General features: G+C 38.8%; 1 long non-coding RNA gene across 1 annotated transcript in view; it reads left to right on the forward strand.

The window, feature by feature from the left end:
* The window catches only part of LOC133525157 (uncharacterized), an 88328-nt gene that overhangs the window by 7990 nt on the left and 65242 nt on the right, over positions 1–15096 (forward strand). The window lies entirely within an intron of this gene.

Raw genomic sequence — 15096 nt, forward strand, 5'->3', positions numbered from 1 at the left:
CCTAACTAAGTAGTAGGTATCATATTTCTAGTTGTCAGCATTTACTGAACCATTGCAGTGATTGTTTATTATGACAGTACAGTCGACGTCAAATATATGTTTCCATTTCTTGCTTTATTGCAAAGGCATACTGAGAAAAAATATAAACATATCTTTGACGTCGACTATACATACCGAAATGCTTACCGTACAATGTGCCTACTTTGCTCGCCACGCAGATTTGTCGAATCTAATCTTTAGTAAACTGACACGATCTATAGTTTTTTTTTAATAAATAAATATTATAAGACATTATTACACAAATTGGCTTGTGTTGCGGATCGGACAGCGATATATATAGTATATAAATACTAAAATACATAGAAAACACCCAAGAGTGAGGAACAAATATCCGTGCTCATCACACAAATTAATGCCCTTACCAGGATTAGAACCCGGGACCATCGGCTTCATAGGCAGGGTCACTACCCACTAGGCCAGACCGGTCGTCGATAGTAATTACCCAGTACAATTATGCTTCAACAGTTTTGATACCTATATATGGTCTGCTTTAAATCGGCATAATATTCATTAACATAACACAGTATAATAACTTATAAAAAAGCAAATGTATGTTTTTGTAATCCTGACATAGGTAGCTCCAAAGCAGGATGGCATGGCATGGTTCTTTTCGCGGAGCAGAGCATGTATATAGTCCTCCACATCGATTTCGATGACGGCGACCTCAGCAATCAAGGGTTTTTCCTCTTATGAGCTCTTATGTGGCTGGCCAGGCCAAACTTGCTCTTGAACACCCTTTCACATTCACAACAGTATAGTTGACCGGCCGCGTTGTATGTATACACGTAGGAGGGCTTAGGTCTATCCTTGCGTAGTTGGCGTTTTACGTCTAATGTAGCGAGGCGGTTTTCCTCAAACGACTTGGTAGATTCGAAGATGGTAGATCGCCAAGATGACCGCTTCGCAGCGAGCTCCTCTCAACGTGCATTAACAGAGCATGTAACATTTCAACGGGCTATAGGGTGCGCCAAAGTTAATATAAAATTGAAAATTCGATTATTGAAACTCCGAAAATGTATCTCATACAATTTTACATCCTAATGATCATTATACATTTTCATTTTAAACAATACTCATTGGAACTTCGAATTTATTGTATCCATAATGTCATTCTAGATTCTAAAATTTATGCATATATTAAGTACCTATTACTCGACATATCGATTTCAAGCAATAACATTCTAGATCGTAATGATGACTTTATGAATGCGAATATTTCGGTAAATAATATTAAGGTTATTTTTTACGTAGGTCATACACAAACATTAAAACTGCAATAAAATTTCACAATCGTATATTCATTATTACAAGTTTATGCCAACAGACATAGGATATTGCTATTTGACCTTTCACCCATGGGTCTGACTCTATCAGTGTTCAGTCGGTACAGAGACAGTCGGTTCAGTATATTTGTAGAGAAAAAAACTATCTATTTATTTTTACTCTTTATTGACAAATTCATTTACACACTGACCACGTATAGTCTGTACCGACTGAACACTGATAGAGTCAGACCAAAATAAGTTGGCAGCGATTTTGATAACCCAGCCTGCAGTGTTAAGAGGCTGTCAACACCCAACGTCCTTGAAATTGATGTTACTTAAACAGTTTTTTAAGAAAGACTATTTGTTTAAGTCAAGTAAGAAAAATATATGTTCATATTAATTATATTTCAAAGACCGTGGTTGTACTCGATACATGATTGAACGAAATCGGCTCGATAGAAAATAATTGCAAAGATTGGTCTTAAAATCAAAATTAAACGGTTTTATGTCTTTATTGTTTTGACTTATGGGTCTGCAATTAAAATCACAATTTCAAAACATTTATATCTAAACCGCTGTTGAGTAAAATATTACACTAATAATCCACTTTTTTTTATTTAAATATTTTTCTTATTATTCCCTTGCCCAGGCCCAGTAACATGTGACAGTGCTATCTCATTTACTCCGATACAAATAGACAGTGTGCGCGCTTTAGGTATTGACAGCCTCTTAAGTAAACGCCATAATTTGATAGAAATTTGACGTTTAAATTGAAAGAACTTGAAGGTAATCTACTTGTAAATTTAAAATTTAAAATTATAAATAGCACAGAACGCCTACACAGCGCATAAATAGTGATTGTCGGATATTTAAGACATGTTCAGATCGCCGGGAACGTCAAGCACGCAGTAATTTTTTGAAGTCTGGGAATACGCCTTGGTATCGGAACGCGCGCTCGAAGTCAGCTAAGCCGCAGCAGTATGTGAATCCTCGGTTTACGTTTCCCCAGTTTCTAGGAAAATAAAACAGTAAAATATAATAAGATTTTACCAGCGTCTAGTTGGAGCTTACACAAATAATTTTATACAAATCAAAAATACTTCAGAGTTGGACGTAGAATACTTCCTTGAGAGACTCCAAAAATATTGTTTTTCTGATCTGAGTTATCTCTATCTATATTTAAGAAGTGATAGATAAAGATAAAAGATATTTATTCGTGACAGTCACAAACATGTACGAACATGTAGAGGCAACAAAAACAGAAGAACAGAGCATTAAGTGCGCATCACGAAATGGAACCAACTTAGCATAATGCTAGTTATGAAGGCAGCGCTGGTCTTCCGTAGCAGTAAATAGCAGTAATAGTAGCAGAGAATAGCAGTTCTTGAATTAGTTTAAAAAAGATTCTAGTAAGATCGATACATACGAGTATAATACAGCGTGTATTTTTGATACGACCATATAGTCAAAACTGGACGACTTTTTATTTTTCCATATAAAATAATTCAGCAAGCAATGCATCACTACTTTGTTTTAACTCAAAACGTCTCATTAATGACGCGACGTCACAACTATCACAAGTGACCATGATGTACAAAATACATTGCTCGAAAAAGAAAAAAAAATGCTCTAAAGTCAAAATTATAAATCCTCAGAATGCTGCTGAAGCGACCAAAGCACTGCAGTGCCTCTGGCATGTTCGCAGAGGCAAGGGCAGATGACTTCTTTGCAATTAGGCGCAAACGAATTGCCTCTCTGCTGCAACGTGTGCGCGGTAGCAACAACAGAATGCTGAAGATGTTGGCCGAGAGATTCGACTGCCCGCTCACTAAATATTGGGTCGGTGTGGTGATTGGGAGGGATAAGTAGGGCAAAGCCTCTTGGTGAGGTGGTTAGGCATGGATTAATTTGTAATTTATTAACATAGATAATAAGTTAGCTATTAAGATTTTTTACTAAAAGCGCTTTGGATTTTTAATGGTCCGAAATAAACAATTTTTATTTTATTTTATTTATTTATAAAAAAATATTGCGACCCGCTCCGGTTTCGCGTGTTTTACCCTTACAAAGTATACACCTAAACCTTCCTCGAGAATCACTCTATTGATAGGTGAAAACCGCGTGAAAATCCGTTCCGTAGTTTTTTGTTTATCGCGAGCACACATACAGACAAACGCGGCAGTTTGTTTTATAAGATGTATAGATCTTTCAGAATTGTTTTATAGCTCTAAAACATACGTCTTGTAAGATTATGGTTATATCGAAAATATACACTGTATACATTAAATAAAAACATTCATACTCGTAACTTTGGCAGCAGCAAAGAGAATTTGAAATAGCGGTGGATTGTGAAAGAAAACTTTGTAGCCACAGTAAATTTACTGCCATCTTTCGACACATGATTGAAACTGGGGAAATACCTCCACCTTACAGAAAATCGCAGCCAAAAACACTAGACCCTACTCATAGTGTTGTGTTCCTGCCGGTGAGTAAGGTTGCTAGAGCTCAACGAGGGGTGGGAGGGGGTTAGGGTCGGCAAAGCGCATGTAACTCCTCTGGAGTTGCAGGCGTACATAGGCTACGGATACTGCTTACCATCAGGCGGGCCGTATGCTTGTTTGCCACCGACGTAGTATAAAAAAACTTTTAGAACATCATTTGACTTTGATCCTTATTCTTTCACTGATATGTGTTAAATTTGTTAAATATCAAAAAGTTGCGACATCTAATAGATCATAGGCCAAAGGTATGGCGTCATCGTTTCGAGTGAGTAGGGCAGTAACTTTACTGTGGCTACAAAGTCTTCTTTGACAATCCACTTCTATTTCAAATTCTGTTTGGCAGCAGGCACTTAATTTAAAAATCAATTGTGTGTGTCAAACAAGGCAAATTTACATAGCGGAAAGTTATTTTATTTTTGGGAGAATGACTCGGTCTAAAATGGGAATCCATCGCTTTCAGCAAAAGTCCCAAAGATAAAATGTTGTGGATAAAGCTATGAGATCATTGACTTTTGATTTTATACTGTTTCCCTATTAGTAGCGTTCCTTATAGGTTCAATGACCTTTGTCTGTCGTGGGTTTGCCCATTATACTATCCACAAACCTAAATGACGATCGGTGTCGTAAAACTTCTCATTCATATCAGATAATCATTAATTCATGTTAGATTCTCATCGTAACAGAAGCGAAAGAGATGGTAATATGATCTCGGTCGTTATTTCAGTTAAAAAAATGTAGTCCTTACCCGCTCTGCATCCACTTAGCTTTCATACAAACATCATTGCACAGCTGATAGCTACGCCTGCTCGCCGGGCTCAAATCGGGCACGTTCACTTGAATGATGGCCAAGGAAGCCTCAGTAGACGGGTCTTGGACTACCTAGGTTGTAGAACAGGAGATGAAGGTTACATAACGCTACGAGTACGTACAATTAAGCGACCATGGCAAGCCCAAAGAAAAAGAATTCCTAAGAGACAAAGAGTTCCACTGCTAGATACGCAAAGTTTTCTCACCTGTGTTGTTTGTTTGGGTTTGGGAATGTTTACATACGCTTGTGAATTTCTTCAGGTATATTATTTAGGGTGTACATTTGCCTGTTTCACAATGTCTAATTCAATGTATAATTCAATTCAATTCAATGTCAGTTAAGCTTATTTGAAGATTGAGAAACGCCAACGATGACTTTATTCGTCAGTTAAGTGGCAAGTAGTTTATTCAGGACTTTCTTGGACACTGTGTAACAGACCCTTTGAATTATAAACACAGATTTTTCTGTTATGGGCAGACCATTTTATAAGAAATTAGTATATTTTATTTTATTTAAACTTTATTCCACAAAATATATACAAAAATGTACAAATCGCGGACTTAATGCGAAATGGCATTCTCTACCAGTCAACTATAGAGCCAAACAGAGATACTTAGAATTGGTGCAGAGAAAAAAAAATTGAATGAATAAAAAAAAAGCAAACCATACTTATAAACTACATAAATAAATAATAACAATATTTAAAACTACCACATATTTATAGAATACATACTATAAATATAATAATGATGGATATTATTCGAACATCCGCTTGAAAGAAAACTTACTTGGAGCTTGTCTAATATAGAGGGAGTGAATTCCAAAGACGACTAGCCTGGACGGCGAAAGAGTTAGTCATAAAACCAGTATGGTGTAAAGGTACGGTAAGTTTGAGAATGCGGGAGGTACGCAGCTCGCATCCTAGACGAGGAGTATCGAAGACCAATTTACTTTTGAGATAGCCAGGAGCAGAAGGCTAGAAAATACAGGATAGAAAATAGGACACAAAAGATCCGGAAGGACCTACGACGACGGATGGAAAGCCAGTTGAGCTGCCGGCGGTAGAAGGAGACACGATCATATTTACGAAGTCCAATATAAATCTAATGCATTTATTGAGTAGACGGTCTAGTTTATTGAGTGATTCCTGAGTGATATTGGTAGTGCACATATCCCTGTAATCAATTAACACTAAGGACTGCACTAACATCTTTTTGTGTTTACAGTTAGAAAGTTTGAGTGACCTTCCGACAACTGACCAACCCAGGAAAGGTTGGAATCTAAAATTAACCCAAGATTCTTGACACGACTGCTCACCGGAATTAGAGTATCCTCAAAAAGGATCGGATCAACAGGTACTGAACTCAACTTAGACAATTGCCACTGGCTATCTAAAATGAGGGCTTGGCATTTAGCTGGATTTACGCAAATGCCAAAGCTAGCAGACCACTCGGCGATGTAATCTAAGTCAGAATTTATTGTTGAGATAGCCATGTTTATATCTTCTACGTCAGTCTGTACGTACAGCTGAAGTTCGTCTGCGTACAAATGGTAAGAGCTTCGAATTTTGGCGGTAATAAGATTTATAAAAATTGGAAAGAGAAAAGAAGAGAGAATACCGCCTTCAGGTACTCCAGTACTCAGTTCTGACCAATCAGATAACGAATGGCTGGCACGAACTGCCTGGGTTCGATCGGAAAGATAGGAAAAGAACCACTTTGTCGCGTCTGAAGAAACCCGCAAATGATTAAGAGTAGCCAAAAGTAAGTCATGATCTAGCACATTAAAAGCATTGGAGAAATCTATCAGTACCAACACCGTGACTTTGGAAGTTTCCATGCCGAGTCTTATATCATCCGTTACTTTAAGAAGCGCGGTGGTGGTACTGTGTCCAGACCGGAAACCAGACTGCAGCGGTGAAGGAGATTGTTGCTATGAACAAAGTGTGATATCTGTTTGTGGGCTGCGGCCTCTAGAATTTTTGATAGAAACGGGAGTATAGATATGGGACGAAAGTGGTTAAGTGAGCTCGGATTATTAATTTTGGGGAGCGGGATGACAAACGCCTTACGCACGATGGGAAAACGCCAGTGAGTAAGGAAGTGTTCACTATATTATTAATAACTGGCAAGACGCTATCCAGGATATGAATAATCATAAGACGACTAACATTGTCATGGCCGACGGCCTTAGATTTAATTGATACTATGATTTTACGGATTTCTTCATTGGTGACAGGGGAGAAAGTAAAAGGAACAATATATGGAGAACTAAAAGAGGCAATGAGAGTTAAAATTTTAAATTTGATTAATGGGTTGAGACTTGATGTTTTTGAGAAACGAGAATTTTATTGATCTAAAGTAAAAAGAGAAGAATCAATATCAGGTTTATTTTTACCAATACTAAGTGACCTCAAAATTTCCACGTGTCGGCAAGGGATGAGATCAAAATATTTTCGTGGATATACCGACGCTTCGTATATCTTACGTACCTTCCACAAGTACCTCGGGACCTGGACATTCTTTCTCCTGCTGTTAAGAACCACATTTCTCTGTCTTGAGTACGCATCAGGCAGCTCAAGTTCATTAGCTGTTCCGGTGAATACTTGAAGTGTCCGGTCCGCAGACGTTACCAGATTCCTGACTCGGCGCTCCACTTCTTCCCAATTCTGGACAATATAAATAGAAATAGTTTATTTGGTGTACAATAAAACTTAACCTATAATACATCTTATTCTAAAATAATCTTACATCAAAATGGATGCCGCTCAGTATATGACTAAGATACTTAGACATGGCGCTGGTTTTCAGGGCAACCAGAGAGAAAGACAAGAGAGAGAAACACAATAAATTAAAACAAACTAAACTAAGCTAGAATGTGGGAGAAGGTGAGTTTGAATTATAACGTGATTAAAACATTGCATAAGCTGTGCTAGCAAAGAATGTATTGGAGACATTAATGAAAGGATATTGGAGAACTATAAGAGATGCCAGTCACAGGACTGTAATTTGATGAGAAATCAGTGCCAGTAAAAATTATTGAAATAGAAATGAAGGCCTTTCATTGTCAGATTTAAATTGTATAAGCACAAAATGTCAACGAAGCTAAGCTGTAAACAATAGACATGTACATGACAAAAGTAAGTAAGTACTCAAAATACTCACAACCGAAAATGCCTACCTTAGAGTTACATGTACTCCAATGCGGCACAAGATTTAAATGGGTATATGTAGCACTCTGTAACGTAAGAACAACGTCCACAGGATTCACCAACATCCTCTTCCTAAAACAACACCCGTCGCTTCTGTGGAACTCTTTGTTCAAAATTGCTGAAGTCTTTGCATTCTGATTACTGCAATCGTATAAATCATCCAAATCCACAGAAGGACCATAACTAAACCATTCATTATCGTTATTAGCTACAGCACCAGCTAGTGATCGTTGCATGTCTAGCTTTGTATAAAGAGGGTTTTTTGAATCCCGGTCAAGGCAAACTTCGTAAACTTTCTCGAATGTGTGTCCGGTCTCGAAGCCAACGTTCAGTATATCAGCTTTTCCTTTTGCACACCGTCGCCCTGTTCTTTTAACTATCGGCTGCCATTTGTCTCTGCATTTAAGGTTGGAGTAAGTGTAACGTCTGCCTGATGACTGATGCAAAAATTGTTGCGCATCTTCACAAGTCACCAACATTTCTCTTACAGATATCGTGTTAAAGCTCGAAGGGCATACCAACTTGATGGCTTCGTCTTTAGGTATACGCATGTAGCCACCACTAGTTTTAAAGTTAGTTACTTTGTTATCGGAGGTCAACATTAGAGGTTCGTTTTTACTGAAATCGTGCTTTACATTTAGCAAGCATCCTGAAATAAAAATATACAAAACGAATTACATATATATATAAACACTTCATTCGTATCCCCTCTACTTTACGTCTATTTTAAATGTCAATTCTAAGTCTTTTATTCTCAAATTGACTACTCACTTTGCAATGGCTTCACTGGCGGCAGACCTCATGAGGTGACTGCAGGCGCAAATGTAGGAGCAACCTAGATACTTACTTTTAGTAGGATCGAGCTCCTGCTCGCTGCTACTAACTGCTGTCTCGTACAATGCGTATTCCTATTAGTTCTGAAAAAAAAACATGGACTTCTCACCAAAAGACGAAACGACAAACTCTCGCTGCACTTTCCCATATGAGTTGCTGACGACGCAAGTGTAGCGTCCTTTATCGTAGTCGCTGTACATGACCAAGATATATTTAAAGTTCTTGAAGCTTATCGGTCTATTATTACGGTACCATTGCACCTGTAAATAAGACAATTAATTGAAACCTAAATCAACGAGTTTGATAGTAGATTAAAGTTTCATGAAATCATCAGACATATCTTTCAAACTTCATAATTAAATAACAAAGATTACGGGTAAGCTGTAGGATAAAAGTTAATTTTAAACATACCTCAGGTTTTGGTACTCCAGTAGCAGAACAGTCCATGGTGGCAAATTCTCCAGGCACAAAGGATATGTTCTTGTTATTATCAGGATATACGAAGCGCGGTTTGGAGCCAACCTCTATTGTAGTGGATCCACTCTGTGCTGGTCGGTCCATGGAGCTAACTCGGCATGTGTACGTTCCCGAGTCTGAGTCGGCCAGGGCGCGGAATACTAAATCAGAAGAAGAAAGACGTCGACCATCCTGAAAAAAAGTTTTAATACTAATCACTTAAAATTGAATGATCCTGACGCTGCAGGTCCTATTTGTAACAAGTTTGTATAAAATATCGTAGGGAGTTTCATATTTACTTATAGGGATTAATGGGAAGCACCGCTGCTGACTACTTGTTTATATCACAGAAATGAACTTTGGGATTTCCGAAACCATTCTGGAAGTAAATGTATGTACATGATGAATTATTATCACAAAAAAATAGAAACGTTAAATAAATATTGTCAAACGCAAACGGACATACGAATTGACAATATTGACATTAATAATTTATATGTACTTCTGGTCTCCCGCGATACTGGCCTAGCCTAGTGCGGGGACTCCTGGAAACTCTGTTGTCAATCTAGTTATGCACCAACTCCTAAAAACAACCGCTGTATACTTTTTCTGTGTCCTTTCTTGTGCAATAAACATAATTTTATATATCTAAAAAAAATAACAAGGTGTACCTATAGAGTTTTGTCCAAGGGTGTTCCTATTGACAGGATTTTCCCAGTTGATAATATTCCGACGCAGTTAAAAGTATAAATAAATATTACGGAATAATTTTATACAGGCGCAAAAATCACGGCTCAAGGTTTGCCAAAGGGCAATGGAGCGGAGTATCCTGGGTATCCGAAGATCTGACAGGGTGAGGAACACAGAGCTTCGCTCCAAAACCCGTGTCGTCGATGTTGGGATGAAGACCGCCAGGCTAAAGTGGGACTGGGCTGGACATGTCTGCCGGATGAATGATAGCTAAAATAGTCACTAGCTGGCATCCCCAGAGTAGTCGTGGCTGAGGCAGACCGAGAAAGAGATGGCGGGATGACTTGGATGCGTTTCAGCGGAATTGGCGGGATCTTTCTCAGCACAGGGAGGATTGGAAAGCGAGAGGGGAGGCCTTTGCCCAGCAGTGGGACTCACAAATAGGCTAATAATTTTTTTTTTAAATCTTATACAAATTGACTCACCCACCACACAAAGCTAAGATCAGTTAAGCTTATGTTGTGGGGCCTAGGCGACGATATTGAATATATAGATAATAGAAAAATTTAAGAAAATATCCGGAACTCAAGAACAAAGATCCGGACTCACCAAAAGCCCACATTATTATAGCCCCAGTCCCCAAACCCCCCTGACAAAATATTGTCATACCGGGAAGGAATCCTTGGGATCCACCAAGAGATCGCTTACCGTTGTCGGCAAAAAAACCTTCAAAGAAACGTCCCGTCCAAAAATTGTCTCTTTTCTACCGGATCAACCGGATCAAGAAATAAAAAAGCGGCCAAGTGCGAGTCGGACTCGCCCATGAAGGGTTCCGTACCATTTATGACGTATTAAAAAAACTACTTACTAGATCTCGTTCAAACCAATTTTCGGTTTATATAATAGCCCGTATAGTAATACTCGCCCGTATACAATTGTATTGTATACGGGCGATTTTCCGCAACTCGACGACTTGCGCCTATTTGGCGTGACATGTTGGGGGTGGGCTAGTCCTGCAAGCCCAGCTCCTCGAGGAATCCTATCAAACCTTTAATGTTGAGTAGGACCTCGGGGAGGTCTCTCGGGGATCCGAGATGTTTAGCCCTGTATGGAGTCACTCCGCTGCATTCCAGCACCACGTGAGAGGCTGTTTATTCTGTCTCCATACATCCTCGGCATAGGGGACTGTCTGTGACACCTGTTGTGAAAATATGTTTGTTAAATAGTCCATGACCTGTTATGACACGCCCTTGCATGTGAGCTTTCCGTTGATGCCAGGCATGGCTTCTTTTGCCTGTCTGCATCCAGTCTGGTTCAGCCAGTGTTCTGTGTGTAGTTTCCCTGTACGTATTGTGTGTAGTTTGGTATTACTTACCTTATTATATATAAAGGTTGCCGAAGGTTTTGATACCGTTGAGATCAATGTATGTATGTTTGTACCAATATAACAAAATTTGGATTAAAACGAAACCTTAAATAATGAGCATTTCCCTATTATTATTATTGGAGTTTGTGGGCCTTTTAGTGCCACATCGACCAGGCAGTGATCTAATGTAGCAGCCCTTAAAAGTTCATTACTAATACCCGTTGAATCCAAGAAATTCCAGTCTTTGGGCCGTAATGTTCTGTACCTCATAGGGTAGCAATACGTGCCGCCCTAAGTGGGTACTTTATTTTTGAGATTAGTGCTCCACAGGAACGGAGAACGTGCATTGCAGTCTCCTCTGACTCCTGGCAGAAGCTGCATGTCGCATCTTGTTTCAGCATTTTTGTAGTAGCATTTCTCTAGGTCCTCTAGGACATTAATATAACTTATAATATTGAATGTAAAACGGATGATGTTGCAACAGTATTCAATGAAAATCTATATTCACTTACTGAGTCTATGCAATTATCAGTAGAATCCAAACACGTGGCAAGGACATAATGAACCCTTTATGTCTACAAATACATATAGGTCAAATGCTATCAATGATGCATCCACTATGTAAGTTTGTTGCAAGCAAATGCAACAAAATGCAGGAAACATTAAGGCGATTTGAATACTTACTGTCATACCTACTAAAATAATTAAGAAATACTAAAATTATTGTCATATAGTCTTAAGAGGATTCATTAGTGGTTATTTTTCCATACAAACGTTCTCGCCATTTTCCTCCGTGGATTTTGGCCATAGATATTTTTTTTATGAGTTCAATATTCCTAGTATCTGTGTCTGTACGTTTTGCTTGTTTGATATGCTTGTTTTTATATGAACAATCACCGTACACTGTCTTGTAGTAACCGTACAATTTTAGTCGTATCTGAAGCTCATAATTGCTTGACACTGGCGAATTATAAAAGAAGAAAATGAAGTTAATAAAATCACCGTACTGTCTTGTATTGACCGCATAAAGCTCCCAATACCTTGATACTGGTGCAATAGTTACGCTGGACTGAAGCCATATTTTTATAAAGAAGTGAAGCGAAGTAGGTTACTTCAAACAGCGCTAAAAACGACCAAATACGTATAAATGCGCCGTAAACAGACATCTAGCATACAAAATTGGCAAAAATTAACACAAAAAATAAATCTGAAAAATTATTAATTGATAAATGTTATTATTCGGTTAAGGATTTTCTTAATGACGACAGTTTATAAAAATGTTTTTTATTTTTATATTATTGGTATTTTTTAAGTTAATGTTGTGTGCCCTTACAGGGAGTCATGGTCTGACTTGTATTTTTCTGTATAACATATTGATGATAATGAGGTTCTAGAAATAATCTGTTTAAAAAAATTAAAGCAAGAAATATTACTTTGCTAATCCGCGAGAAAATAACGTGTTAGTCAATCAGTGCTAACCCGTTATACTTACTTGCGTATTTTTACATGCAATTAATGTTCCCACCCTCCCACCGCAAAAATAAATACGCAAATAAATATAACAACCCACCACCAAAAGTACAAAACTCGACACGTGTTTCGCCTCTCTACGAGGCATCCTCAGGAGATGCTGGAGATGTTGACGGTCTGACACCCGGCAACTGACCAAACTCAGACTCGCGGATTTTTTTTTATAATTTTTTTATTAGCCTATTTGTGTGTCCCACTGCTGGGCAAAGGCCTCCCCTCTAGCTTTCCAATCCTCCCTGTGCCGAGCAAGGTCCCGCCAGTCCCGCTGAAACGCATCCAAGTCGTCCCGCCATCTCTTTCTCGGTCTACCTCTGCCACGACTACACCGGGGATGCCAGCTAGTGGCTATTTTAGCCCATCTGTCATCATTCATCCGGCAGACATGTCCAGCCCAGTTAAGCCTGGCGGTCTTCATCCCAACATCGACGACACAGATTTTGGAGCGAAGCTCTGTGTTCCTCACCCTGTCAGATCTTCGGATACCCAGGATACTCCGCTCCATTGCCCTTTGACAAACCTTGAGCCGTGATTTTTGCGCCTCAGTTAATGACCAGTTGGGCACCATAGGTGAGGATGGGTAAGATGCACATGTCGACGAGCTTGCGCTTTAGTGCAATTGGGAGTTTACCTTTCATGAGTTCCTTCATAGACCAAAAGCTCCGCCAGGCGTTTTCGATCCTTCTATCAATCTCCTTGTCCTGGCGATCTGTGAAGGAGATTATCTGGCCTAGATAAGTATACTCGTCGACATATTGCAAAATGTTCCCATCCACCGTCACCCCGTGCTTCTTGCTGTTGGTCATTAACTGGGTTTTAGATTGGTTCATCGTCAGAACAACCTCAAGACTTGCGTCGCTAAGTTCTTGTAGCATACATTGCAGTTCAATTGCCGATGTTGAGAAGAGTACGATGTCGTCCGCGAATCGAAGGTTTGTCAACCTCCTATCGCCGACCTCGATACCCTTTGTCTCCCAAGAGGCCGCCAGATTTTGAACTCGCTTGAGACTCGCGGATTAGCAAAGTAATATTTCTTGCTTTAATTAGCATGGATTTCCGCAAAGTAACGCCTGATTCTATTAATTATAAACTGTTTTAGTTAAAGGTTTACAAATTACCTATGTTTTGAAATAATACCTACGGTTTTTAGGGTTCTGTTCTTAAAAAGGAAAAAACGTAATAACCTTTATATCACTTTGTTTTCCGTCCGCCCGTCCGTCCGTATGTCCGTATGGAGGTATAGAGTTGAAATTAAAACCACATACTCAAGTCTACAGTCTCTTGAACCTGTGGAAAAATCAAACTTCTATATTAACGTAAAAAAAATATAGGGTCGATTATGCCGCAATAAACGTATATTTCGAGACTCTCAAGGGGAAACAAAATTATAGGGTACTCCCCGTTGACCTATAACTATGAAATTTGGCAAGTAATATTGTTTCACACAACAAGTACAGAGAAAAATCTGAAAACTATACAGTGTGTGTGTAAAATGTACAGATGAATTAGGGTATTTAGAACTAGTGTACAAAAGTATCATAACAACTGGTGTAGCCGTTTCGAAGAAATTAACAAATTACCATTTTTTACTTTGCAGCAGCCTGTATGTGTCAGTAGCTCCTAAGGTAATATCCTCATAGAATGGTATGGAACCTTCTTCGACCTTTTTGATAATTCTTTTTTATTTATGACCCTATTAAGCTTCTGACTTTTGAAAAATGTCATCATTATATGTCATTATCAAATATTTCGAACAAGTTGTCAAAATGACTGCCAAAGATTAACACATTGTTTCTTTTTGTTGTCGATTATTGCAAATAACTTTTGTTCGAAAATTTTATTTTTTTATCTTTCGTTCAATTTTTTTTTATACCACGACGGTGGCGAGCAAGCATACGGCCCGCCTGACGGTAAGCAGTCACCGTAGCCTATGGACGCCTGCAACTCCAGAGGTGTTACATGCGCGTTGCCGACCCTTTAAAAATCTGTACACTCATTTTTTGAAGAACCTCATACTGTAGACCCTCGAGAAAACCTCGGCAGGTAGCTCATTCCACAACCGGAGCGTGCGCGGGAGGAAGTTCCTCTTAAACCGCACAGTGCGTGACCATTTAGGTTAATTAAAAAAATATAACATCAGAGCAGTCCTGAGAAGTAACCCTACGTGGGATTTCAGAGTTTGTCTAATAGCTAAGGTCACCCTGTATATTATGTAAAGAACAAACAAAAAAAACTAACCTTATTTGTACGGAACTCTCGCTAGACGAGTCCGACTCGTTCGGTTTTTTCTGTTCGTACATGTTTAAATTGTCTGCCGCCAAAAGCTGCTTTTCATATTAACTTACCCTTAAAGAGTATATCATTAAAACAGGCCAGTC

This window comes from Cydia pomonella, chromosome 14, assembly GCF_033807575.1.
Source record: "Cydia pomonella isolate Wapato2018A chromosome 14, ilCydPomo1, whole genome shotgun sequence".
In the NCBI taxonomy this organism is placed as follows: Eukaryota; Metazoa; Arthropoda; class Insecta; order Lepidoptera; family Tortricidae; genus Cydia; species Cydia pomonella.